General features: G+C 43.1%; 1 protein-coding gene and 3 non-coding genes across 7 annotated transcripts in view; 3 read left to right on the top strand and 1 right to left on the bottom strand.

The window, feature by feature from the left end:
• LOC125882781 (ELKS/Rab6-interacting/CAST family member 1-like) overlaps positions 1-26,893 on the bottom strand; it is a 215,688-nt gene that overhangs the window by 64,534 nt on the left and 124,261 nt on the right. The window lies entirely within an intron of this gene.
• trnak-cuu (transfer RNA lysine (anticodon CUU)) lies at positions 675-747 on the top strand. The gene has a single exon. It is a non-coding gene; the product is annotated as a tRNA-Lys (tRNA).
• trnak-cuu (transfer RNA lysine (anticodon CUU)) lies at positions 1,193-1,265 on the top strand. The gene has a single exon. It is a non-coding gene; the product is annotated as a tRNA-Lys (tRNA).
• On the top strand, positions 2,106-2,178 carry trnak-cuu (transfer RNA lysine (anticodon CUU)). Its single transcript has one exon. It is a non-coding gene; the product is annotated as a tRNA-Lys (tRNA).

Below are 26,893 nucleotides of genomic sequence, written 5' to 3'. Positions count from 1 at the left end.
ATACGATCGCACCGCAGCCGCATGACGCTTAGCTTCTGGGCGAACACACTGACTGAGCTACACAGATGAGCTGATTATCGAGTAGCAGACAGTGCAACAAAAAATAATTAATCAATATTTTGGGGTGTCAATCAAGAAATCCAACTAGGTGAGATTCTCAGCCCATTAGAATTATTGCAGCCATGAAATATGATCCATTTTTTCACCCACAAGCATATGTTTTCTATTGTTATGCAACTCTCCAATAAGTCTGTAAATCTAAGTTCTATTTACATGTAACTTGTTAATTCCAGTCTGTATTTTGATGTTCAGTTGTCAGGATGGCCGATCAATTTTTTTTTAACAAAACAGCCCAGCCAGTCTAAGGCGCCAGACTCAAGGATTGACTCCTTCCTAGGTGAAAGGCACTTCTGGTCTCCAAATGGAGGTGTGGGTTCAAATCCCACTCCTGACAGAGCTTTAATCAGTTTGACAATGCAGATATGTCTCCTTTTGTTTTAGAAAATGGCCAAATTCATTGTAAAACACTGACTGTGCTACACAGGTGACCTGATTGTAAAGAAGCAGACTGTGTCAGCAACAAAACAAATCCATTGATATTTCAGGGGGTTGACCCAGAAGGCAATACAATTAATGCAGCGTCAAATTTTGATCCATTTGCTTCGACCCTTACAGCCCGGCTAGCTCAGTCGGTAGAGCATGAGACTCTTAATCTCAGGGTCGTGGGTTCGAGCCCCACGTTGGGCGAAGGTGTTTTACACTGACACTTAACCTATGCTGCACTGAAGCAATGTGTTGCCCCTCTGACAGCTGACAATGATAACTTCATCGCCGTGCAGATTACAGTCAGTCCTAAGGGTTGATGAAAAGGACTTTGCATCTCCAAATGTCCAAATCCCACCCTCTTCACAGGCTCAACCTGCAGGTTATGTTCATTTAGTTTGGTGATACAGATATTTCTCCTTTTGTCTCTGTGTGAAGCAAGTTTTCCTTAAATATGTACATGAAGCCTTTAAAATCATGAGAAAAGCCAAAATAATCATAAAACACAGACTGTGCTACACAGGTGAGCTGATCGTAAAGCAGCAGACAATAATTGGGGGAGTTAATCCACAAATCCAACTGAGTGAAGGTTCTCAGTACATTATAGTTAATTGAGCCCTGGAATTTGATCCATTTTTAAACAATTATAGCCCGGCTAGCTAAGTCGGTAGAGCATGAGACTCTTAATCTCAGGGTCGTGGGTTCGAGCCCCACGTTGGGCGAAGGTGTTTTAGACTAACACTAAACCTAACATGAACAGAAAGATGTTCAGGCATCCCATCAGCAATAGAATTACCAGCAGAAAAAACAGAAGTGGGGAGAGCAAGCACATGACCAATGTCACTCTTCATCTTCATCTCATCTGAACATGGCAAAACACAAATATTTTCCCAACAAGACCATGTGGAATTAGGTAACTGAAGACCAAGTGTTGAGTGAGAGTGGTGGGAAAATGGCAGGCAAACTCTGCTATGTTTCGCTTATGTGTCATAACAACGTTTTATATATCTGTGGTCCTAGGTCTTCTGGTTTCCTCTTTGAATGATGAATATTGACTAAAGTCCCCTGCTGGTATGGAGAGTTATTTCCTCCCACATAAGTGCAAAATGTACATGTTAGCTAGCTGTTGGTTTTAGTCATTGCGGTTAGTTCAAATGCAACCTTTTGGCCTAGACACAGGAGATGTGAGGCGATGCAACAACCGGCTTTCGTCACAACTACTTCTTCAATGTTGGTCTGGTGTGTCTGGGCCTTGAGGCGCCAGACTGCCTGGTTGACCCCTTCCTGAATGAGAGAGATTTCTGGTCTCCTCTGGCGACAAAGATCTCTCGTACCGTACTGACTGAGCAAAATCATGTGATCACAGAAAATGGCAAAATTAGACAAACAACATTGACTCCGCTACACAGGTGAGCTGATTGTCAAATAGCAGACTGTGTCAGTGACAAAGCAAATCAGTCAATATTTTGGGGAGTCAACCCAGAAATCCAACTGAGTGAGGGTCCTCAGTCCATTAGAACTAATGCTGCGACGAAACCTGGTCCATTTTTGCCTCAAGCAATGCCCGGCTAGCTCAGTCGGTAGAGCATGAGACTCTTAATCTCAGGGTCGTGGGTTCGAGCCCCACGTTGGGCGAAGATTTTAGACCAAGACTTAACCTGACACGAACGGGCTCAGTACACCCTTTGCCGAGAACCCTTGAGAAGTGTTCAACCTAAAATCACTCTCTGATGGGTGTGCTGGACAAGCAGTTGCAATGTGCTGCCACATTGAGAGCAAACAGCCACATTAACTTCCATAGTGTCCAGTATGTCTGATATTTCTCATCAGTGCATGATGGTGTGACAGTCTCGCATGCAGCCCAGCTGGAAAAGATCTGCTTCAGTGATATGGCACACAAAAGACACTTTGAAATCTGACTTGAGCGTCCAGAGCATCTGGGTTGAGACGCATCTGTACAAACCTGATTGGAATCGCATTTCAAACCCACTCCAAACGTGGTTTGAATAAGCTTTGTAAAAATCGCATTTCATGTGGTTTGTTGCTGTCCAGACTTTCTAAAATCCAACTGGATAAAATCTTGATGTGCCAAAAAGTGGATTCTGGCTGGCACTCTGAAAAAGACCTTGGTAATATTGGTGAAATTTTACAACTTTGAAGACCCAGAAATGATGTGGTGAATGCAGTTTGAGCTTTTTTTGGAGTTTCAGCTTGGTTCACCGAAATTACAACAACAACAAAAAAATTCCCCCAGCTTCATCTAGTTGTATCTGGCCATACAGACTGCAATGGATTTATTTTCCCGTTCTAGCCTCCACCCCAGTATAATAGAGGTGAGGAGAATTATGACTTTGGTGTTTACAGCATTGAAAAACAACATTTAGACTATTCAACACTAACATCCTTTTCTTGAACTCTGATCGCATTTTCTGTGGATTTCCCAGAGTGACAGGGACACAAGATGTTCCTGTTACATTTCTAAATGTAATTTTACAACCTTATGAGTGCCACAAAAAAACATCCCTGTTACCTCCCCTGTACTGGAGTCAAAAAAGATATCCCACTCTTAAAATCTGGACAAAGGAAACCAAAACGATCTGCGCGGCCAGATACTAATTTGGGTGTACTTTAATGTCATGGTGAACCCATGGTGTGTCAACAAGTGGAGGGAAGTCCTCTTAATTGGGGCGCCGCTTTGTGATTTAGGAGGATAAAATTGGTGTTTTCTCGCAAAAATATGAGTCTTCCTGGTGGTCAAGTGTGATGCACCATGCAATCAAGATGTTTCTAGTTTGTTTACGGTGTTTATGGCATATGTTTACTCTCTCTTTCTCCTTTATTTCATCTCACATAGTCCACCAGAACAAATTTGCTATGCTCATGTTGTGCATAACTACCTTTATCTTTAAATAACTGCATGAATGAACACACACAAACACACACATATGTGCCTCTCACTCTCTGTTCCCCAACAGGTATTAGTCTCTGTCTGTCTTTCCAGCCCTCTTGTCTCTCTCTATCTCTTCCTCCTGCCTGGATGGTCGGGCTGACGGATAGATAGCATTCCATGTGGTTCGGGAAGCAACAACCCGCATCCCATCCATTCCATCAGCCACAGATCTGGCTTGCGCCGCCTCCGAGGACACCCAGGGCTCAGAATTCTCGGAATTCTGCCCCTTTCCAGAGATAATTTAAATCAACATTTTTTTCCCACAATCCCACAGGGCTCAACGATTGGCCACAAGCAATCACACATACATGTAAACACATAAAAAAGATGCAACCTTGTATGCGGAAGAATAAATACATTCCCTCTTCGTCTGTTTCTCGCTTCTGGGATAAATTGTGTTTTTGCAATCAGGTGATATTTCAGGAGCTCCAGTTTCTCTATCACAAGCAAGAAATAGAGTACGAGCAAAGGAGGCTATATTTCCTCTCATGTACCCCACCACTGCACCTACAGATAAGCATGTATGAAGATAAATGCACACACAGACATACAATTGTCCAGATACACACAAACACAGACAGGGGATTTACAGTTTTTACATGCCATTTTCTTTTACATTTTTGCTCCATTGCTCTCTTTACTCAACACACAATTACACCGTTTCTGTCTCTCACAAACACACACACACACACACACACACACACACACACACACACACACACACAGATACAGTGGTGCAGTGAGGAATGCAGCGATGAGAGTGTCTAAATGAAGACAGATTACATGTTTGGACTCTGTGAAGACCCACAGATTCTTTGGTCAACCTCACTGACCACACTGTCAGTGTACAAGTGTCCCATCATGCATTTAGACTGAAGCAATGCTGTCAGGGGCTGAGGGAGATGAGACTGGGGTTGGGAGATTGACTCTCTGGCAAATCTGTTCACTGTCAGACTGCTCAAAGACATTTCAGATGTGTGAATATGGATGCAACATGTTGGGATATTACAGGGGACCTGCTGTGCTCATTCATACTTGGGTTCATACTTGTATTTTGAACATGTTTACATGCTTTAATATTCAAAAAACACTTTATCATCCTCATACTGTCTGTGCTGGAACACCTGTATTTATCTATCTTTAAGCCCCCTCCCAAAAAAGCCCAGTTTTCTCTTACTGGTCAGCATTTCCAAGTCTTCCACATCTAAGTGTCTCTGCACAATCATTGCAGCTGGGGAATTATTGTAACAGAGTACACGTTTTACCGTAAAAAGGAATGCCGAAAAGATTATAAACCAAAATCTTTACCAGCGGACATGCTCCAGCAGGAATATGATCCTAAATTGGGAGGAAATTTACGTATCAGCAACCAAGATCACATGTTTCCCTGATGTTAGCATGTAGCTACATGTAGCAGTGTAGGCTACGTAAAGTAGACACTTGCAGTAACGTCCCTGCTTGTCAGCTTGTCTTGAAATAAAAATGGTAGAAACAAAGTATTCGGAACTTCTGACATAGTAATATAACTTTTTTTTTTCTTTTCGCCAGTCTGGGAACTTTTTGGTCCAGAAATTTTGCTACAGAGTGAGCGCTTTTCACTTTGATGCTACTCTTTGATACAGGCAGCTGTGACTGGAGGTAGCTGCAGCCCGTAAGGCTCTGAGATAACGTTATTTTCTGCCTTCTGCTAAGACTTTAGTGCATTTTTCCATTAATTATAATATCTGCTCTGGGATAAAAAAAATTGTAAAAGAGTATTGTGGCAGTGGTCTGCCTGGAGCAGATGACCATATAAAGAAATCTTGAGCTGACATCAGCTTGTCTTTTTTACATAAGCTTACCTCATTATTTATAACTTTGGCCACATTTCATATGAACTTCTGACATTATAATATAAATGACAGAAAATATATTTTTTTTATTGCCAGTCAGCGTGCAGTGTACTTCTGGGGATGTTATGGTCGCCACATTTTCAGCAAAGTGAATGCTCTTCACTTTCACGCTACTCTTTGATACAGGCAGCTGTGAGCTGAGGCAGCTGCCCCGAGGAGGAGAGGATTTGACCCGTAAGCTTCTGAGATAACGTTACCTTCTGCCTTCTGCTTAGACGTGGTGAATTTACAGCTCATATCTACTGTTATCAAAAAAACTTGTTGCACATTTCCGATCCGTCGTTAGCGTAGTTAGGTTGTTTAATATATTACGTGAATGTCACTGTCGCACTGCACGTCCCGTTGAACCCTGTTTACACTCTTAAACTCTGAATGAAAAAAAGGAACGAATAGCTGAATACTCCAAAATCTGATTCATCTGATATAATTCTAGAGGTACAGCCCTAGTTTTAAGCAGCCCCTGGTCATTTCTGGGGATCCACAATGCTTCTCTTCATTACAGCGTGACCGCTTAAATATTTTACACCAACATGAGCTCTTGGACTTCTTCATGCTAACTGAAAGAACATTTCCTTTCTACCAGATTGTGAGACACTGGAACACTGACAGTCTTTGCCTTTCTTTTCTCACATAAACACTGGTACATTGTGTGTGTACCAGTGACTCACACACACACAGACACACACACACACACACACACACACACACTTACACACACTTACACTTACACAGGAAGGCTAATGGAACATTAGTCTTGTTAAAGCTAACAGTGCGTCTAGTTTTATACCATATCTGAGAGTTACCTGCCAGCACATGGCGCTTATAAACCCCGGTGATAAAATGATATTTATTCCAGATGCACTCGTCTCATTCTGGGCCTCTCTATGCCTCTCCCTTCATCTTCATCTCACACACACACACACACACACTTGAAACACTCTCTGCTTGGCCTTCTCAGCTTGCAGAGCTAAACACATGCTTATGACAAGTGCTGGTTGTGGCTACTGCTGTTACTATGTGATCATTAAAATCTGTTTCAAGTGCAGCTCTCTTTTGCTAAATCTTTAGATGATTCTACTGTCAGAGGGCACTTAAAAACATAGTATGCTCTCAGCTCTGCTGGCAGTGTGTCCTCACCAGTGAATATAACAAAGACAATGCAGCCAGCACTGTGAGGAGGAAAGGTTCCCAGTGGATACGCAGCCTCAGATCTGTAATTTTCCTTTCAAGTCTTTCCTTTCTGCAGCAGAATGGAGGGCACAGCGGGATAAAGGAAGGTCTACCAACCGTAAGCACAGAGTAAAATCTTATTAAAGAGCTATCTGTCAGATCTTAATATTTTCGTGTTTTGGCAGCACCTTTTGTTTTAGATGTTGGGGCATTTTTGCGCTACACATCCCAGAGATTACTTGTCAGTCTGTGTGTGCATTGGCATAACATGTTTTACCCTGGCTTTTGTTTAGGTGTCACTCTGTTGTTTGACTGTTCAGCCATGGCATCTGCTGTTAGCTAGTAAGGGCACCATTCAAAAAAATAATAAACTTAAACTTGTCTCATAAAGAGAACTTTAATACCAGCTGGTTCTGCAATAGCCTAGATTATGTTTAATAAGAACATTAAAAAAATGGGAGCTAGTGAGAGATACTGGTTACGACAAATTAAACTGGTGGTTAAACAGCGATAAACAACAACAGTGCTGACAGAGCCAATGGTGTTAACCATGGGGAAACCGGAGGGTGGGTGCTACACTTCCACAGCAATGCCATCCTGGTATCAGCAATACCTGCCATATGAGCACAGTGTAAAGTGGCAGCGATGAGTTAGACAGTGGGATACACACATGCACAAACATGTACGCACAGCCAGACCAGCTACCGCAACAAACCACAGAGAAGCTCAGATTACAAAACACAAAGAGGTAGCGTGATTTTATTCTATGCTCAGGACGCCATTACTCCACTGTATCTTCACATAGCAAATACAGAGTTTTTACTGCTTAGAGAAATGTAAGGCAGCCGCCTCCATTGAATTTCATCCTGCCTCCAGCTCTTGACAAAACTCTGACGGCTGTTTCATGGAAAACAGTTTTCTAAAAAGCGTTGCACTTGGTGGACTTCTATCTTTAGTAAGTGCAATTGCGACATTACACTGATGTGGTGGTACTGTATCGTAATAAGCGCACTAGACTGGGAGAGGTGCTGCCAGACTGCCAAAGAGGAAGAAAAGCAAGGTGAGTACCAGACATATAAACACAAAAGAAAGCGAATTAGGTCATTTTTAGTCTTCTTTTCCCCGCAGTTCGGTGTTTTAAATTGTTTTATATTGCCAGCTGGCTCTTACAAATATCATTGCAAATTACAGTCAGTGTTTGTGAACTCAACTCTATACAGTTCGGTAAAGCTGGAAAGATTTGAAGTTCTGGGATCAATAAGCAAAACTTTTTTACAACACAAATGGCACGTCTCTCAAACTGTAGTAAAGTATACAATGAGCTAAAACCTCATTTTCATCACAACTAGCCGTCCTCCAAGCTGGACAAATATAACTGCACCCTATGTGCAACCTGCTGAGAGACAAGTGTGTATATTCAGCTTCATACTTGTGTTCAGCCATGTTGTTGAACTAGTTTGCTGTCTCCGCCAAGTGGCTGTCCATTACCCACCAGTTGGGAACCACTGCTTTAAGATATGGTTAAGGTTCGGCAACCTAAACACTTGGTCTGGGTTGGAGACAGATTGTGATTATAGTAAGCAAAAAAAGCTAACATTTATTGTATGTCTGCTGCGGGATGCAAAGTTCAGCCTCTGCATTTACGTTGGACGTGCTACAAGCCTATCCACCACTCCAACCTCGTCCAAACCCTCACTGTCTGTCTCACGTTATAAAGGGAACACTACTTTCTACGTTGCTGCTGAACATTGGCATTGGATGTAAATTATGAGGTGTAGACACATCTTGTAATTCCTGGGGATACTGGCTGGTTTGGGTGCTGTTTTCCTTCTTCTGGCTGCTGCTGAAAATGTAAAATCCCTGACTTTCCTAAAAGCATACTGAAACTGGCTACAGGCTGAATTACTGTTGTGTTTTATACAGTAATGGTATTGAGTAGTAAAACAGTCATATCTTTATATGAACATTTCACAGGTTATTCAACATTTAACAAGACTCCATTTACTCTCCTCTCCCTTCCTTCCAGGTCCCTCTCTCATACCTTTTCACTATCAGTGTCTTTCGCACACCCTGCATTTCTCATCTCATTCCCTTCGCCTCTCCCCGTCCTTCGTCACTCCTTCTATCTCTCCACCACTTCTCTTTCTCTCCGTCTGTTAAGAAGACAGGAGGCATTCTTTCCATCGTTCGGCGGTCGTGTGCCATGATGTCATCGCCGTAGTGACAAGGCAGACAGTAAGCAGATACACACAAACGCACCAGGCACCTGACCCTAACCCCAACACACAGACACACACACACACACACGGGGGGCTCTCTCCTTCCTACAACCACTTAAGGCCCCTCGCTTTATCAGAAACACTAATGCCTGGGCTTAGATCACTCACATATTTCCCCGCACACACACACACACACACACACACACACACACACACACACACCAAAGCTTCACGTGTGTGCTGCGTTATCTCTTTCATGCTGCCACCCTCCATTGTAATCTACAGTGTGTGTGTGCGCGTTCAAGTGACAGATGTACGTCTGTGTTCATGACAGTGTGTCTTTCTGTAGGTGCATATGTGCTCATAAGGATGTACCTCTATGTATTTCACTGTGTGTGAATGTTCGCAAGTTGTCTGTGTGTATTCAAGGCTTTATCCCCTGCTCTTGTGTGTGTGTCCCTGTGTGTGTGTGAAGTAGACTCAGTCCAGTGTGACACTGGCCAGTCTCCGTTTAAGACAAACACAGAGCTATTTTAGAAATAATCCCCTCTCTCTGCTCTTTGTTTCTGACTGAACAAAGCAGCTTTCCATTGTTTTCTGTGACACTGTCTGCTCTGGTTACACAGGAGGCTGCTTGTAGGACGCCAGAGTTTACTCTTTAACCCCTGTAGGATGTGGTGCGTGTCAAGCTCGACCTCGTTTCTGTGAGGGGAGGTTTCCCTCTACATGCTGGGCTTCAGAGAACCACATGTGAGATTTGTTCAGACTTTATCGTGGGCATAGACTTTGAGGAAGGGTTTTTCCCAAAACGTACTCCACCCTCACACTGACTAATTTCAAGACACTGAACGAGTTTTGAGTTGAGGAATCAGTCAGATACACTTACCAGGTGTCAGGGGGTTCAGTAAAATGTGATAATCATATTTACTGTAATCATCAGTGCAATGTGACTTGGTTTTCCTTTACACAGAAGTAGGCTGAATGAGTTTTTAACATTCTGACTATTTCAGCCCAGGACTGAAATCACCCTTAAAGCTGGCGTAAGCAGTTTTAATTTGGTGTAACTGGGCAAAAATCCCATAATACACATTGAGCATATTGTAATTTAAGTGGACTGAGAGAAAACTAGATGTCTGCACCTCTTCTTGGCTCTGATTTCAAGCTTTAGAGACTCTCAGGAGACTTTGGCCAATCACAGGTCACTTCAGAGAGAGGCCGTTCTTATTGGCTGTTCTACAAATGTAGATTTGCGTGCACAACCCTGTGGTGAAAGCCTGTTTCAATGGCAGTGAATTCTGCAGAGAAAGGTTGTCCAGAATTGACAAAAAACTGCAAAGCAACCCAAAAAAGGGAATCTGATGTTTATGAAATAAAACATGTGACAATATTGTCTAAACATTTCAGAGATTGGGAGATAATTTTGCTATAAGGTGAGCCTTTTGATAACCAGAGCAGCTGCAGCTTCAAGTTCACGCTTACGTAGCAAACACAGTGTGTCCCCGCCTTACTGCCTGCCACTACAGTCCACCTCGCTGGATGGAGAGCGAGCAGACAGACCCCCAGTCAGCGGCCACAGCAATCCAAATTCGGCCAGCACTGAAGAGACAGACCAGACAGCTCCAATTTGCTGCTGGATCAGCAAACTTTCTGTTGCTGCCATTACACACCCAGCGCTGCCACTGGCCACCAAGCCTGCTGTGACACCTGGCGCTAGGGGTTTTGGTCCATTTCCAGATCTCCTGCCTGTTCTCCTCCCACTGAAGCAGTCCACAGTGGCAGGGAGAGAAGCGGAGGGACTGAAAAGTGGCTTGTGAGCTAATTCTTGTCTCATTTGTGCTCTAATAAACAGAAAGAGGGAGGCAGGCAAGACGGGGCTGAGCAAATGAGCTGTGTACAACCCTACAATTATATAAGATTGCATTAATCAGTGTAATGGACACACTGGGTTACTGGATGCAACATGTGCCTGTGGTCATCTGGTGGCACATGAAAGAGTACTGTTTGCAGTGGAAACGCTAGACTGAAAAATCAAAGAACCTACAAGTCAGTCACAAAATGACAACACTAACGAGGGGCGGCCATTTTACCCACAGCATAGTTAAATGTGTTGATTTCAGAAGCTGAAATGGAGCAAAACAGCTTTCTACTTCTTTGTTTTAGTCTAGCAGCAGGTTTCTTTCTATTTTGATGTGCAACTCTGTCAGGGTAAGAAATGATGCTGCAGAATGTTAGTCACAAAGCTCACGATAGATGTGGCTTGGGGAGTTAGGGATGTGGCCATCTGGATACAAGCTGAGGTCAGATCAGCCTCAGCTGTGTCGCCCGGGGGAAGGTAGGAGACATTTAAAACATGCAAAACACCTGATGAGCCTTTAAGCGCAACACTGAGGCCGTGTCAAAGACAACCACAAGATGTACAGTATACGGTCGGCAGTCTATTCTGGATGTGTATGCACTTGATATTACAGCTGATAATAATGTGTTCCACCGTTTGGAAACATCTGTAGATTCTGGCTCTACTTAAAAAGTGAAATTGAAGTGAAATAAAACTGAAACATAAAATCTCAGCAGGGTGGAAAACTTTGCAGAGAGTTTCTGTGGTAGAACTGTCTGAATGTGTGATGCATGCTATCAACTCATAATCCTGAATCCATATCGCTCTCTGTTCTGTACGTCGGAAATAAAAGGAGAAAGATCATCTGGAATATTCTGAATAACTGAATGGTAAGAAAAAGTGTGGTTTTTAAAACGAGAAGAGAGCGGAGGAGAGATGAACGAGATGCAGGAGGGCACAGCTGGCTCTCAGTGGTAACTAATGCTGCCTGGAGGCACCCACACACACACACACCCTCACACACACACACACACACACACACACACACACACTCACACAGAGCATAGAAAGATGGGTGGAAGAAATCTGTGCTCCAGAGAGAAACTTTTCCTCTTTCTTCTCATTTTCACTCTTTTTACTTAAATCCTCTCTGTCTTTTCCTTTCAGTCTTTTTTTTGCTGGATAATCAGGTGGTTTTCAGTTGACAGAGCACACACACACACACACACACACACACACACGCACACACAGATACCTCTACGACTGGCTCTGGTGTTCATGACTGTGCATAATCTACTTGTACGTAAGGATGTAAAATTAAATCCATTTCTGCCTTCTGTCTTTGCTTCTCTCTCTCTCTCTCCCTCTCATACACACACACACACACACACACACACACACACACGCACACAGAGCTACTAGTTTAGTCTCTTGAGTCTCCAGAGTGGGGCCCTGCAGAGTAGTATTTCTCTCCCAGCTGACAGCTTCTGTCCTGGGGCAGACAGCCAGCAAGCACTGGGCCTCCTATTCTCATCTGCTCTGAGCTGACTCCCTCCGTCTCAAACACACACACACACACACACACACACACATGGTTGAGGTGTGAACTGCTGCTTTGCCTCACAGCTCAAAATATCGAGGAGAGAGAAAGAAAAAAGTAAAGTTAGAAGTGAAAAAACAGCGAGAAAAGATGGAGCTGGGGGCCTCTCCTTCAAAGTTTTACACACATTTTAACACACACCCACAGCTATACATTCAATATGTACAATATATGTATACATCTAACATACGGGTGGGCCGTATCATGTCATTCACGATAATACCGGTATCATTTTAATAGGATATGAAAAATTCATATTGTGATACTTGCGATATTTCGACAACAAGTTTACAGTTGGTAAACAATGGAGGAGAAACTGGTGGTAGCGGTTGCTGGATACCCAGAGCTATATGGCCCGACACTAGACAGCAGGTTGTCAAACTTTCTGTGTGATCGGGGCCTTAGCGAGTTACCGCTCAGAGGGAACTCATTCAGCGGCTCCTCCGGCAGCAGCACAGCATCTCTCCCTCTCCTCTCTCGCCGTGCGCACACAGGAGTCAGTGTCGTTTTGTGCTAAATGTAATGTAAACCTACGTGACGCTCGTGGCTCAACAAAAAGCTCCATATATGTGAATGTGCGATAGTTGTGCTATCAAAACAGCTTGTCACAGGTTACAGTGTGATGATTAGAGGAGAAATGGCAGCGCATAAAGGTCCAGGTGGAAAAAAAGAGGAGGAAAATCACCTGTTGATTTATATATATATATCCCAGGGGACATTTTTTTTTGTATTTGGAAGCTGTTTAAATGTGTAATTTGTGGCAGGTTATTGTGTTGAACTATCAATATTGTATACAGTATCTGAATCTCACTCTGAGTTACTGTTGTTGTTCACAAACTAAAGAAATGAGAGATCAGTTTTGTTTAGTTTTTACTCAATATTGGAAGGCAAACTGTAAAACTATATCACTTATTTGGTTGTAATTCTATTTTCTTAAATTAATTATTTTCTTAACTAAACTGTCCTATTGTCAAGAATATCATTATCACAAAAATAGCCTCAAATATCATGATATTATTTAAGGGGCACATTGCATTGATTTGATAGTACCTTTTAAAGTAAGCTTTTCCTCCACTCTGCCCTCTGTTCTTAGACTACACACAAACACACACACACTTACTGGTTTATGACCTTACAAGAGAAAACACAGGGCAATGAATGCAAACATCAGAGCAGGTTTTATGAAACATTTGTTGGTGCTGGTCTGCCGTGTGTGCAGCATCAAAGCCAAGACAGCCAATAAAGCTCTGGTTTATAGTAAACCATTTACTGCTGCTCTCTCCCTCTCCCTCCATCCAACACAAAGTTTCACTTCACTAGATTACAACACGAGTTATTAGAGAAAATGATCGACACCTACCGCAGTTGTTATGTGCATTCAAAACTTTGAAATTGCTCTCGGGGGCTACATTAAGCCAAACACATCAAAGGGATAATAGTAGGTTGAAAATGCAGAATAATGATAAAATGATTATCTGGAATTACAGTCGAGAATGCCCTGAAGGCTTTTATTCAACGCCAAAAACCAAAATGTGTTTACAGATCTGGAAAGTTTACTTGTTTATTAAAGACTGTAAGAAAATGGCTAGGTGATTAGCATACTGTCAGGCCGGCAGCCAGGCCCTGATTTGATAGAAACTTTGTTTTATCTTTGACTGACACTGCTTAGATTAAAGTAGCCCACTGCATAATGTACAATAACACACCGAGAACAGCAGGATTTTTGGGCAAAATCTTTTTGAAAGCCATGTGTGTGTGTGTCTTAAACTATAGTGGAAGTGGGTCAGAGACACTGGATATGAATGATTTAGTATGGAGGGAGAAGACGGGACAAGAGACCATCAGAGAGAATAGGATACAGAGAAAGAGAGTGTTAGGAAAATAGGTTAAAGCTGGTGCATAGGATAAGTGTGTGTGTGAGTGTGTGTGTGTGTGTTTGAGAGGGAGAGAAAAGCTCCCTTCAAGGAGCTGTTGTACATCAGAGAGGCTTAAAGAAAGACAGCGAGAAAGGCTTACACACGCTAACACACACACACACACACACACACACACACACACACATAGAGAGAGAAACAGCATTGACAGGGAAGGGAATAAAATAACTGGAGGATTTGGAGGGAAAACAAATCAAAGAGACGTGAAGGGGGAGAGAGGGAGACGAACGGAGAGAGGGAGGGAAGGAGGAGCGGCAGCAGGAGGCAGAGAGACAAAGGCGGTGAGAGGGAGAGCGAGGAGGGCAGGTGGGACTACGGCATGACAGAATGAGGATCTGTTCTTGACACATTTCCCCTTTTTCTCGCTCCGCTTTTTTCCTCTTAAAAAAAAAAACACTCCCGCTCCCTCACCTCCTCTCGCTTTCTCCGTCTCTCAGACACACACATTTAAAAACACACACTGTGACTAATAAGAAAGGTGTAAAAATGCATTATGCACGGTCCGCGGGAGTTTGCTCTTTCCATGGGACCACACACACACACACACACACACACACACACACACACAGAGGAGTGTGACTAAAGATGCAGCTTTGTCTTCACAGTGGCTCTTTACAGTAAATCCATTTCTACGCTGCACTACAGAGACCAAGACATCTGCCTACAATCTGTCAGCGCAGACTCAGTCCTGTAACACTAACCAGTCACAGTAAGGGACACCTGCGACTCCCAAACGTCTATGAAAGACGATCTTTAGAAGCATTTTTGCTTTATTTGACAACGTGAGAGTGACAAATGTGTTTCTGTCGATCTACTGTATGTATAGATGCTCCCTGTTGTCTGGCTCTACTCAGTATTCACTTCGGAAATGTCTGAAGTGAACGGAGACAAAATGACTGAGAAGCAACTTCACAACTTCTTGAGTTAACTTAAGTACATGCGTCATGTTTCCATCAGCATCCAAACTCAACAACAAGAGAGTGCCTTGGAGAAAAGACTGTCCAAAAGTTTGTACAATTGATAGCCTCTCCCCACTTCCTGTTGCCAGATTTGCTTTCAAATGTAGTTTAAATTTTTCAACTGCCAATGCCAATGAAAACAATGTGGCAAACATGGTGGAAATGTGGCATTTATGTTTGTTTCACGTATTTATTTGAGGAATGTAACAGTTTCCTCGTCACACAAAACTGATGTCTTCCACTCTCTCTAAGCCTCATGCTTGACTCAACACCACTTTATCATGTTGAAACAATATTCAAAACTTGGATTAATATCTATGACAAACCTTTTACCTACCCAGTAATTGAGGAGCAGACATATGTGCGGACTTTGTGACCACTTAAGAGGTAGTCAGTAAATCTTAATGAATTACGGTATTCTTTGGTGCTCATGGTGAATTTGACCGAGCTAATGTCTAGCATGTCCATACTGACAAAAGCTATTTATATTTGTATGCGCAATCTAAGCAGCTAAGTCATGTTAGTTCAAGTGGGCAGCCAACAGCTCTGTGGGCTTTAAGAGGTTTAATACATCCAAAGAACTTCTATAAAAATAAACTGCTTGGCAACCAGACCTGGCGTCTAATTGAGACCAGCATTTATTTGTCCAAATGAGTAGCCACACCCAGCTTGTAAAGGGGACTTGGCATTTAATTGTGACAGCTTTTGATTGAAGTTTTACGGTATGTTGAAACTTTATATTATAACAATGCTGTGGTTCACGTGTGGTTAGGTTTAGGCACTAAAACCACCTGGTTATGGTTAGGAATAATAAGGTGGCATGGTGGTGCAGTGGTCAGAACTGTCACCTCACAGCAAGAGGTTTACTGGTTCGAACTCTGGGGGAGCCATTCTGTGTGGAGTTTGCATGTTCTTCCCGTGTCAGCGTGGGTTTTCTCCAGGCACTCCAGCTTCCAAAGACATGCAGGTTAATTGTGACTCTAAATTGCCCGTAGGTGTGAATGTGAGTGTGAATGGTTGTCTGTCTCTTTAGCCTCTTTTACACTGCCAGATTTTCCGCAAATGTTGGGCTGTTTTGCCGGCAAGCTGCGAGTGTTTAGACACACAGAGCCAGATTGGCGAGTTGATCTGAGGTGCCCAATTTTCCGCCTCGTAGGGTAGTCATATTGGTGGAACCCTTTTAGTTTAAACAGACCGCAACGGGAGGGGCTGTTGAAGACTTGTGGTAGGAGCTGTTGATAACGCTGCACGTGCGACCCACTGGCGGTGGATAAACAGGAAACAGCTGATAGCAGGAATTAGCGAGCAGCTAGTAGCAAGAGGGAAACGCAAACCTGACAGACACTGTAAAGATGAGCAACTGTGGAGACAAGGAATTGTGCACCCTCCTTGCCCTCGCAAACAAAGAGGCCATTAACCGTCAGATGACAGGAACGGTGAAGACCGGGCCGACTTAAGAGAGAATTGGCGAAGGACTGACGAGCCGTGGCTTCTCTCCCACATCACTGTTTACGTCACACGCTGAGCTACACATTTTGTTACTTGCTCACGCCCTCCATTGCCCCGAAAAAGGTGCATTCTGTATAAACAAAAGTAGGCAGGTGACATTTTGCCGCACTCCCTGATTTTGTTTTTATACCGCCAATGCTGAAAAAAGACTGATTGGGCTTTCCTGCAAATTTGCACAATTCCTGTCTAAAAAGGGACTTATGTGTCAGCTCTGTGATAGTCTGGTGACCTGTCCAGGGTGTACCCTGCCTCTCGACCATGTCAGCTGGGATAGGCTCCAGCCCCCCGTGACCCCTAACACGATAAGTGGTTACAGAAAAAGAATGAATGAATGAATATGGTTAGGGAAAGATCATGCGTTGCTTCAAAAACACAGTTTTCGCGCCACAATCACGGCTGAAAATGCCGCTGAGGTCTTAAAAAACAATTGCGTGCAGTGGTCTGCAGCAAACACGCGTGCATATGTTTGGGAAGTACTGAGCATATGATGGGATAAATAAGACTTGGATTAAAATGAAAAGGTTGTGTGAGAGTTTGCAAACGGATGTTTTGCTGTTGTTAAACGTGGTCCCCCTTTACTTCAATTAATGAAGAATTTTCACCTGGTTTAAATTATTTGTTCCTCATGGAGGCAAACGAGAAAAACAAAGTTTTCTTAATGAATTCAAGGTAACATGCGATGAATTACTGATATACAAATGGTCATTTTGCAGGTGAAGTACTCCTTTAACTTCACACAGAAGCAAAAAACTACTCAGCTGATGTAGTCTTATTGCGATTAATACTTCGCAGGGGAAACTGATCAAATAATCTTTTGTAAATTTTACTTTTATGCCCTTGTAAGAGCAACGTAAAAGCCCAATGATTGACTTCATTACCAGATTTTTGATGAAACATAATCCATTGTTTCATTTCATTCATCATGTACATTTATGTGCTCAGTTTCTTTGTTCACTGTGTGTATCCGCTGACTTGAATGCCTCGCAGTGAGCCAACTTTCCCATTAAGGAGGATAAAGTCTTAAAATGGAAATACATTGTGTACATTGTAGTTGTGCTGTAATTTATAACCGTGATTATGCCGTGGATGTCAGAGCAGTCAGGTTATAAATCTGTCTGTTTCTCTCTCCAGCTGACGTCTTTCTTTCTGTTCAGAGTTAAACACACCAGCCTGTCACTAGCCCGTCCTGCTCTCCTCTGCCTGTCCGTCTACTACACTTTTATTATTTCCAGAATAGAAATGTAATCGTTTGGCAATGCTAACGTACAATCAGAGGCTTTGAAAGAAAAAATGCATGTTTTGTTTTCTACTTTTTGATATGTTTTCCCTCGTCATTGCTCCCTCTCCCTCTTTAATTGCTGTTTAATGATCTGTTTGATGGTCTGGCACTCGCAACCTGTAATCAGCTGAGGAAAACAGGCGAGTTTAGGTCCTGCCGCATCCTTTTTTCCTTTATCTGTTCTTTCTCGCCACTTGTTTCTTTTTGTTGTGATGTTTTTGGGTCTTTTCCATCTTTCTGAACATTCTGCTCTTGTTCTTGTTCGGCTCCTTGTGCTTGTTTTAAACCCCCTTCTTTTCCTGTACAGCTCTGTTCAGTGCACTTAATTGGTGTGAGAGCTCTGCAATACATGAACAGATTACACATTAAATATGGCAATAAGAACAGAAATTACAATACAGAAGAGTCAGCACCATAAAAGCAGACGCTGTCTTTTTTCTCCGCTGTATATTCAGCTGAAGATCACTGGTTTGAAAGGCTTCAGAGACTTCCAGAAAAACCCTGTTATTTGAATACAACTTCTAACTGCAGCACATCTTTTATTGCCTCTATTTTCCCGATTCAATCGCTCCCTCCATCTCTCACGGGGGAGAAGGAAAAATCAGAAAGGGAAAGAGGAAGACAGCCAGAGACAGAGAGAAGAGGGCAAGAAAGGCAAGTACAGAGAGCGCCAGAAAAATAGAGAGAAGAGACGGAGACGGGGAGCCGAGGCGCCCTCATTTGAGCTTGTAAGAATGAGTGTCAAAACGGCGTGCCCCCTTTTGTCATACTAAGCCCTCAACATGTCTGTCATACACACACAACAAATACACACACACGCAGACTTGCTTTGGCACAGTGTGAATTAATCTCATTGCTGGGGGGATCAAAGTGCTTGTCTCTGGTTTATGGCAGCGCACCAAACAGGTGTACATGCATTTGTGTGGGCGGATGTATTTTTATGCATGTGTGTGTGCATGTGTGTGTGTGTGTGTACGTCTCCGAGCGTTCCTCTGGGAGTGAAAGCTTCTAAGCAGTCATGCTGTCTCATCTGGTTTTGTAAGTGACTCTGTGTGTATGGATGTGTGTCTTATTTCTGAAGGCAACATGCACTTCTTATGTACGTGATGGGATAGCAACCACGTGTGTGTGTGTGTGTGTGTGTGTGTGTGTGTGTGTGTGTGTGTTATTGTTAGCGATGGCTTTCCGGCTGTGAGGAGCAGAGCTGTCGTTCCATTGAAAATAAAAACTTCGACTGGATGCACGCAAACAGAGGGACGCACAAACACACGCAGACAGACGCCATCGATTAGTTTCAGTAGGTAGTGACAACAGCGAAGACACGGACGGTGCGGTAACGACATTTCCAGACAGATGCAGCCTCAGAATGGAGTGGTGGATGGGAAGAAAGAAGGAGGATGGGTGCAAAGAATGAGAGATAAAAAAAAGGGAGGGATGCCAGAGCGAGGGATGGACGGCAGGAATGAAGGGAGGGATGGCAGCGAAAGGGGTGCAGAGAGAGGTTTGAGGCTTGGAGGGAGGCTGGGTGGGAGATAAAACAAAGAAGCAGAGCAGCAAAGGAGAAATAAATTGAATTTATAGTGTTCACCTTGAGGCATCAGCCAAGGCTCTCACTGCAGGAGGCTGAAGACAGCGCAGCAACTTGGTGTTTCTGCAGACTCTCTTTATAGTCTAATTGTACATGTGGTGCGCGGCGCAGCTTTGGTGCGTAAACAGACTCAAATTGTCCCCATTCAAGATGCTAAATCCACTAAAAGCTTCATTCTGATGCTCTTTCTTGGCACACAGAAGATCCCGTTCCAGTGCATTTGAATAGATTTTGGCATTCTTAATGAATCACCACCCAATACCTGATTTGTCACAGCCTGCGGCGGCCTCCCCCGCACTGAGACAACAACTAAAATATCATATTTTATTTCCCTGCTGAAGCAAACAAAAGTAACGGGACTCACTTTGTTGCCTGCTGCTGGAAACTTTGACCACGCGCATTGCCAGAACAATTGTCAAGTGCATCGCCACCCCTCTTTCTCCACAGCAGGATCTTTTCATTGCGATGCTTCGGTGTTTTCTTTAGTAATAAATGGCTCTTTTTAAGCATCATTAACGTTACAATCTCCATAACAACCTCGCAAATAAACAGAAATCAGTGTCTGGCTGTTTTAAGGGTCAGAACATTTATTGCAACAGATGACTTCTGATTTTCAAATGCATACTTCATGTCTGGTGAAAATAATGGCCGGTAAATGAGTGCGTAAGGTGAAGGAGAACGCTGCGTGAATGCAGGGGAGGAGGACATAACGTAAGTGGTTGTACATTCAATATATACCGTGGCCTGAAAGATTGATGGATGAGCGGAAGGAGCGAGGGAGACGGGAGAGGAGGTAATATAATTTCTTTGGGATATCACGCAGTTTCTTTGGCTCCACTCAGTTGTTGTTGGACAGCTGTCTTTCTCCTCTCCACCTCTTTGCTTTCCCTCCTTTTCTCCCCGCTATAAAAAACATTTCTGCGTCTTTTCTTTCATTTTATTATCCTCCAGCCGCCCCCCGCCCGCCAAAACAGATTTATAACTCTTGCCCTGACCTCTTTAGTCTCTTTTATTCTCTTCATTTTATCAGTTTTGCACTCTTCTCATCTTCTTCTCCTCGTCCTTCCTCCTCCTCTTCTCTCGCAGTGTGTTATGGTATCAAATCCAAACTGCTGGTGATGTTCACACTAATTCAACTGACTATGTCGAAATCACGACATGTTTGCCGTACATCATTTGAAAATCATTTACGTAAATGGTTCTGGATGTGAGAGCTCTAATGAGTTAAACACATGAAGAAGGTTTTTGAACTGATGAAATCATGTTGTGCTGCTTTTTTATTTGACATTAAAGCAGCATTATCACAGCTGAAATGTTTTGTCTACTGTTCAATGACTTTCAAAAATCTGCAATCTTGTGAATTAGCCTCACGACATCTCTCAAATTTGAGCATAAAACAATCAAACTTTTACACACTGACTCCAATCACCACACTACTGTATATATAAAATGATCCCAACCACAACTACTGCTGTAAACCCAGTTTTCTCCTTAACAAAGTTCTGTTTAAAATATTTTACTGGACCGTCTCCACGTGAACCTCGTCTCGGAGGAAAAGCTGCTCCAAATCAATTCAATCTTTACTGTCTGCAATATTTAAAATAAACAATGTGAGATTCCAACTGTGTTAAGTGTTTAATTGCAGTGTGGATGTCGTGTTGACAGGAAGTGTTTTAATCATGTCCAGTGAGGTAAGTGGTGAAATCTTTGAAGCAATCTCCAACATGATAAACACTGTCAGATAAGGCAAAGGTTGCAGATAGCCCAGAGTATATTTATTACAATTTTCACCTTAAAAGATGTTTTTTCTTTGTCCATATCAAAGGTTTAAAGATGGTGTGGACACTGGAAAGCCTTTTGAGGCACATTCATAATTTGGGATTTTGAGCTGTCTAAATTAAACTAGTCTCGCTCACCAGACCTTTCTCAAGAAAAGAAAGGTCTGGCTGGGCCGACTCTCACTTAAGATTGGAGAAAAAAACGCCCCGGCTGCTTGTATTTCTTTGAACCAATCACAATCGTTCTGGGCGGTGCCACAGCAATGGTGCACTTGCAAAAATATTGCCGGGGGGAAACAGGTTTTGGTGTAACAAGCCCACAAAAATATTGCCTACAGGACGCGAACCATGGCAGAAAAATGGCTACATCCCCGCAAGATCAAACACCGCAAAAGTTAGTAAAGGATGTGTTGAAAACTGTAACCGGAGGTGGTAGGGCGGGACTTCAGCGGGTGGCTCGTTCCGCCCAATGAGAGGCTGATCTATGCAGCGAACTTCCACCCACTCAGACTAAAATTAAACTAAAGGACTCTCAGTCCGTCCGTCCGTCTGTCCTTCTATTCTACTTTCTCAACTTCACACTTGGTGGGTGTATTGCAGAGGACTCAAGGAAGTGCAGTGTCGAGTGTGAGTTGTGAGATCTATGGGAAATATTCATAGTAGTGTGTTATGTACATACTGTGTAGTGTTTTGAGACCGAAAGGCATGCTGGGGACAGCTTGCTTTCAGTCTCTTGCTACAGTACATTCAACAACAGATAAAGAAAGAGAGCGCAGATGTAACGTTTTAGCAAACTCCAATATTTTAAGCATCAGTGACGTGACTTTCAGAATGAATGCTTTTGTTCCCGGTAACAGCCAGACCTGGACTTCACTGAGGCCAAAAATGTTGGTGTGAGCTTTTGCTGCCTTACTCTAACATTGCTAGGGGACGCAACTAAAGACTAGTTTACATTACAAGCAAATGTGGCCCGAAGCCAATATTTTTGCTCTCATGTGAAATAGAAACCTGAATTGTTCCATGTAGATGGACTGCACTTGTCTTCCAACCACTCAAAGCCCATTAATTCTCAATGTCACATTTACCCATTCACACACTGGTGGCCAAGGCTACCATACAAAGTGCCACTTGCACTCACACACCATTGTAATAGCCATTGGGAGCAATTTGGAGCTCAGTATCTTGCCCAAGGATACTTTGATGTGCGGGCTGGAGGAGCCAGGGATTGAGCCGCCGATCTTCTGATTAGTGGACAACCCGCTCTACCTTTGAACCACAGCCGCCACTGTCGTAAGCTGTCCTAAAGTCAGTACATATCAGGTCACTGGCATTGCAACTGCTGTGTGAACAGACATCGGAATTCATGTGTGCTTTTACCATACATCCATGTTTTTTTCCACGTCATACTTCACTGCGTAGGCGCAGATTAATCAGTATACAGAGTTGGAGTGGTCCGCTGAAACTACCAAAGGCTGCTGTAGCTGTGACGTTGCTTAAGTTGCCCCAGTCGCCCAACTGCCAGACACTCTCTAATGGGGACAGCTTGTCTACATGCCGTGACACCGTTGTTGTGACCCACCAACAGAGATACTGGAATGTAGCCCTGGACATCAACAGCTTTGGAGGAACTGTTCCTCCATGAAACCCTCCACATCGCGGCCCCACCAAACCTTCCTCTTCCATTTATTGAACAGCCTGTTATCCCTAAAACAAACACCCATTGTACCGAAGTGCCGTTCCTCCGATGGCACTCTCTTGAACAGAAGCATGGCTAATTATTATTCAGAATGATGTCTTCAAACCTTTCAACTATGGCGATCATTCAGGAAATGAAGCTTGAACTGTTATGACAATGTAATGTGAATGTGGCCTATGTCATAGCAGGTGTATTGCTCACGACCCCATGAACGGCAGTGTCGAGTGTAAAGCTGTTTCGATAAGCGATTCTTGACAAAGTTGCAACAGGCACTGTGCTAGTATAAATGAAATTGGCTTCACTACAACCTAAACTTACAACGCAAACAATAAGTTCCAAAAAAACTCCTCTCTTCTTGTCCTCTCTAAAAAATACTCTCCACAAGCCAAACAAAATCTTCTGTATGTGAGTCTTACATTAATCAAGTCTTGTTGGAAGTTACACCTCAAAGCTATCCAAAGAAATACCTCGACCAGAGAGACATGAGAGTGTGTGTGCTCATGTGTGTGTGTGTGAAACTGACTTGGAGCTAGCAGGAGAGCAGTAGATTGAGGTGGAGATGTGTGTTAAATGTCAGTAAAGCAGAACAGCGCGGCGCAAAATCGGCTCTAATTCATCCAGATTGGGATTTCAGACCCGACGCCCCGCTGTTACACACACACACCGTCAGCAAATTCCTCCGTCCGGCTGCGACGCGCACACAAACACACCTGCATACTCTGAGCGCATGACAAACACACATGCCCGCGAGCACACGCAAGTCTGGGAAGAAAAGGAGCATGTGCATATTTAATGTATATCACAATGAAAATACGTCTCTGCGTGTGTTTTACGAGTGTGTGTGTACGTGTGAAGGTCGCAGCAGATGATTTATCAGTGGGAAAGATGCATGTTGGAGCCCTGCAGGGCAGATGTGTGTAGTTTTGTTTGTGTACTCTGCCTGGTTGTGGTGTATATTGCCGTGTGTTCCCCATTCGTGTGTATGTACATGTTATTAGTGCGTATTTACGTGTTTGTGGATGTTTCATGTGGTTTTATGGGCATATTTGTTGAATCTTTATTTCTTTATTAATATTATGCTGTTCTTGGGCGCACACGCACACACACACACACACACACACGCAAATGAATAATATACATCAGGGGCTGAAGATTACCAAAGTGTTGGAGTAAGGAAGACATACGGTACAAAGATAGATAGACGCTCACACAACTATTTTACCCTGTGTGCGTGTGCGTGTGTGTGCATGTGTGCGTGTGTGTGTGTGTGTGTGTAAGAAAAGGCGGGAAACAGGACAAGGCAAGAAAGCTTGACAAAACGTTGTATTCCAGCTGTATTTGGTATCTATTTCTGCATGGGAGTGAGAGTGTGCTTGTGTGTTAATATATTCTACGTCTGTCCAAGACGGCTCTGAAACATGGCGTATCATATATCATGTCTTACAGTAACATTAAACCTTACACCGATGTAAAACTGGGCAACAAGTCAGACATCAAAACCCCGAAGAGTTACGGCCGCCCGTGTGTGCAGAGACAGTTTGATGTGCATTACACCGAGATATATGGACGCGCGGGACACAGCCACCTTAAACATCTCATGTTTTACATGTGGGAGAGAGCCAGAAGCAAATGACGTATTTGCTGACCAAACCCTAATGTCTTGTGAAAAATATGAGCAGTGGCGTCATAGACATAACTCACAGCGAGACACCTAGCAGCTACCTGAAACGTCTAAACTTTTCACCGAAGCAGGAACAGACAGAGAAATACACAATATCCCAAATACGTGGGAAGAATATTTTACTGCAGCCTGAAAAATATCATGTATTATGCAAAGGCAGAGCATGAAAGTGCTGCATTTGTTTCAGTAAGTTGTCAAATAATCACATGTGAACGCAACAATTCTTCAAAAGCCCCTGCAGGTGATTCACTGAGCCTTTAAGGCAGGAGTTTCCAGTGTGTTTAGAGGGAGAGAACTGGAGCTACATTTGACCAGAAAACAACCAGCACACTGATGGAAACAGTGGATAAAGTAAGAGTTGGTAAGACTCAAAAGACAAACTGCTGGCCAACAATGAATAAATAATATCTTGAAAAACAATCGATATTGGTGAGACAGAGATACTGTTTGAGCAAAGAGAGGGAGAAAGAGTAACAAGTTCAGCAAGTTCTGTTGGCTTTTTTTTTAGACAATGGAGGAAGATGATGCGAGTGGTGTGTTCAGAAATACTCATGCACTCTAGCACAAACTGGACAGTTCATTTGGAGCACTGTCTGAATGTACTGTTCAGTTATCCAGACCGCCGCACTCTTGGAGAGGTAGAGCGCACTCTAGTCTCCCAATAACACAACAAGATGACATTTTAAGGGCCGTTTCATAGTGGACGTACGCAATGAGAGCAAGTGACGCAAGCAACGCACTTTCTTTCATAGTCAACACACTGAACGCAAGCGACATGGGCGACACTTGAAATGCAATACACCGCTCGCGCATTAAGGGGTAGCAGAGTCACCGGTACAGTCTGGCTAGCTAGTTCTGCTGTAGCTAGCTAGTACTGCTATTTCATTAGAGTGAATAGATATCGGATAAAGGAGATACCCCACCGTAGGCTTATCCAATGTTAAGAAAATGGTTACTCTTCCTGTCTCCTAAGTGGGTGTGGTTAGCTCTCCCTCCAATCAGAGCATGTTCTCCCTCAGTTTTACCGCCTGTTTATCAAGATCACGAGATCTCGCGAGAACTTGTTTTCTGAGACGGACAGGGCTCGAACAAAGTTAACTTTCTCTTGATCTGTGCGGATGAAAAATGTCGCTTTAGTGTCAGAATGTTGGTAAGATGTGTGGCTTGTGGAAAATGAACCCAATATTTACTTTAGTGACTATAGGGTGAAAGACTTGACCATAAATTGTGATCACATTCATTTTCCTCATTGACGACAATACATTCAGAGCTGCTGCAAGCCTCCTACGGGGGCGTGGCGCTGACGTCACTGAATCAGGAAGTGAGCTGAGTGGGGTATCTCGCTTTATCCAATATCTCTGACTAGAACTATCACATAAATGGGGGTGTGCCTGTACGAGTTCGCAAAGTTTTTCCTCCTCGCCCACCATATTTCATACTGGCTTCTTCTGTGAATAACGAAAAGTGGTTAATTTCAAGTACGTCGCTTGCATTATCACCCCCGCTGGCAACGCATAGTATTAGACGTCGCTGCGTTGCATATCAAAAAAATGGACAACACATTTTTAGCCGCAAGCATGCATCATGTCGACCAATGCATCTCAATGCGTTGGCGTCTGCGTGCCTTTGTGTCGACTATGAAACAGCCCTAAGACTCCTATGTAGCCTACAGCCCTGTGGTGTGCTGTTTTAGCCTCTAGTAAGCCTCCAGCCTCCAATAATTATTAGCCTCCAGCTAATAATCATTAGCCATGTAATCATTGTGATGATGGCCCTAAAAGGGTAGACTTTATATACAGTCTATATACAAAACATTATACAAATGTCTCATCTCAAGATGAGTTTAGAGAGCACCAACATCATCTACCCTGTATCAACTAGCCTGAATCAAATGTGATTTATGATTGTAACATTCTGTGATAATCCCATAAAAATAGAATTTCTATGAATAATTCATAAACATGTCAATAAACTAAAATTTAAGAGTTCAACATTTTGATAAATATGCATATTCTCTTTCTTCCTGAGAATGTTTTATGTTTTCATTTCAGTTATTGAGACTGTGAACAAAATGGGATCTGGTCTTGAGTATGATATATGATGTACAGTACAGGCCAAAAGTTTGGACACACCTTCTCATTCAATGCGTTTTCTTTATTTTCATGACTATTTACATTGTAGATTCTCACTGAAGGCATCAAAACTATGAATGAACACATGTGGAGTTATGTACTTAACAAAAAAAGGTGAAATAACTGAAA

This window comes from Epinephelus fuscoguttatus, linkage group LG22 (assembly GCF_011397635.1).
Source record: "Epinephelus fuscoguttatus linkage group LG22, E.fuscoguttatus.final_Chr_v1".
NCBI lineage: Eukaryota > Metazoa > Chordata > Actinopteri > Perciformes > Serranidae > Epinephelus > Epinephelus fuscoguttatus.
This window is presented reverse-complemented; position numbering and strand designations above follow the sequence as displayed.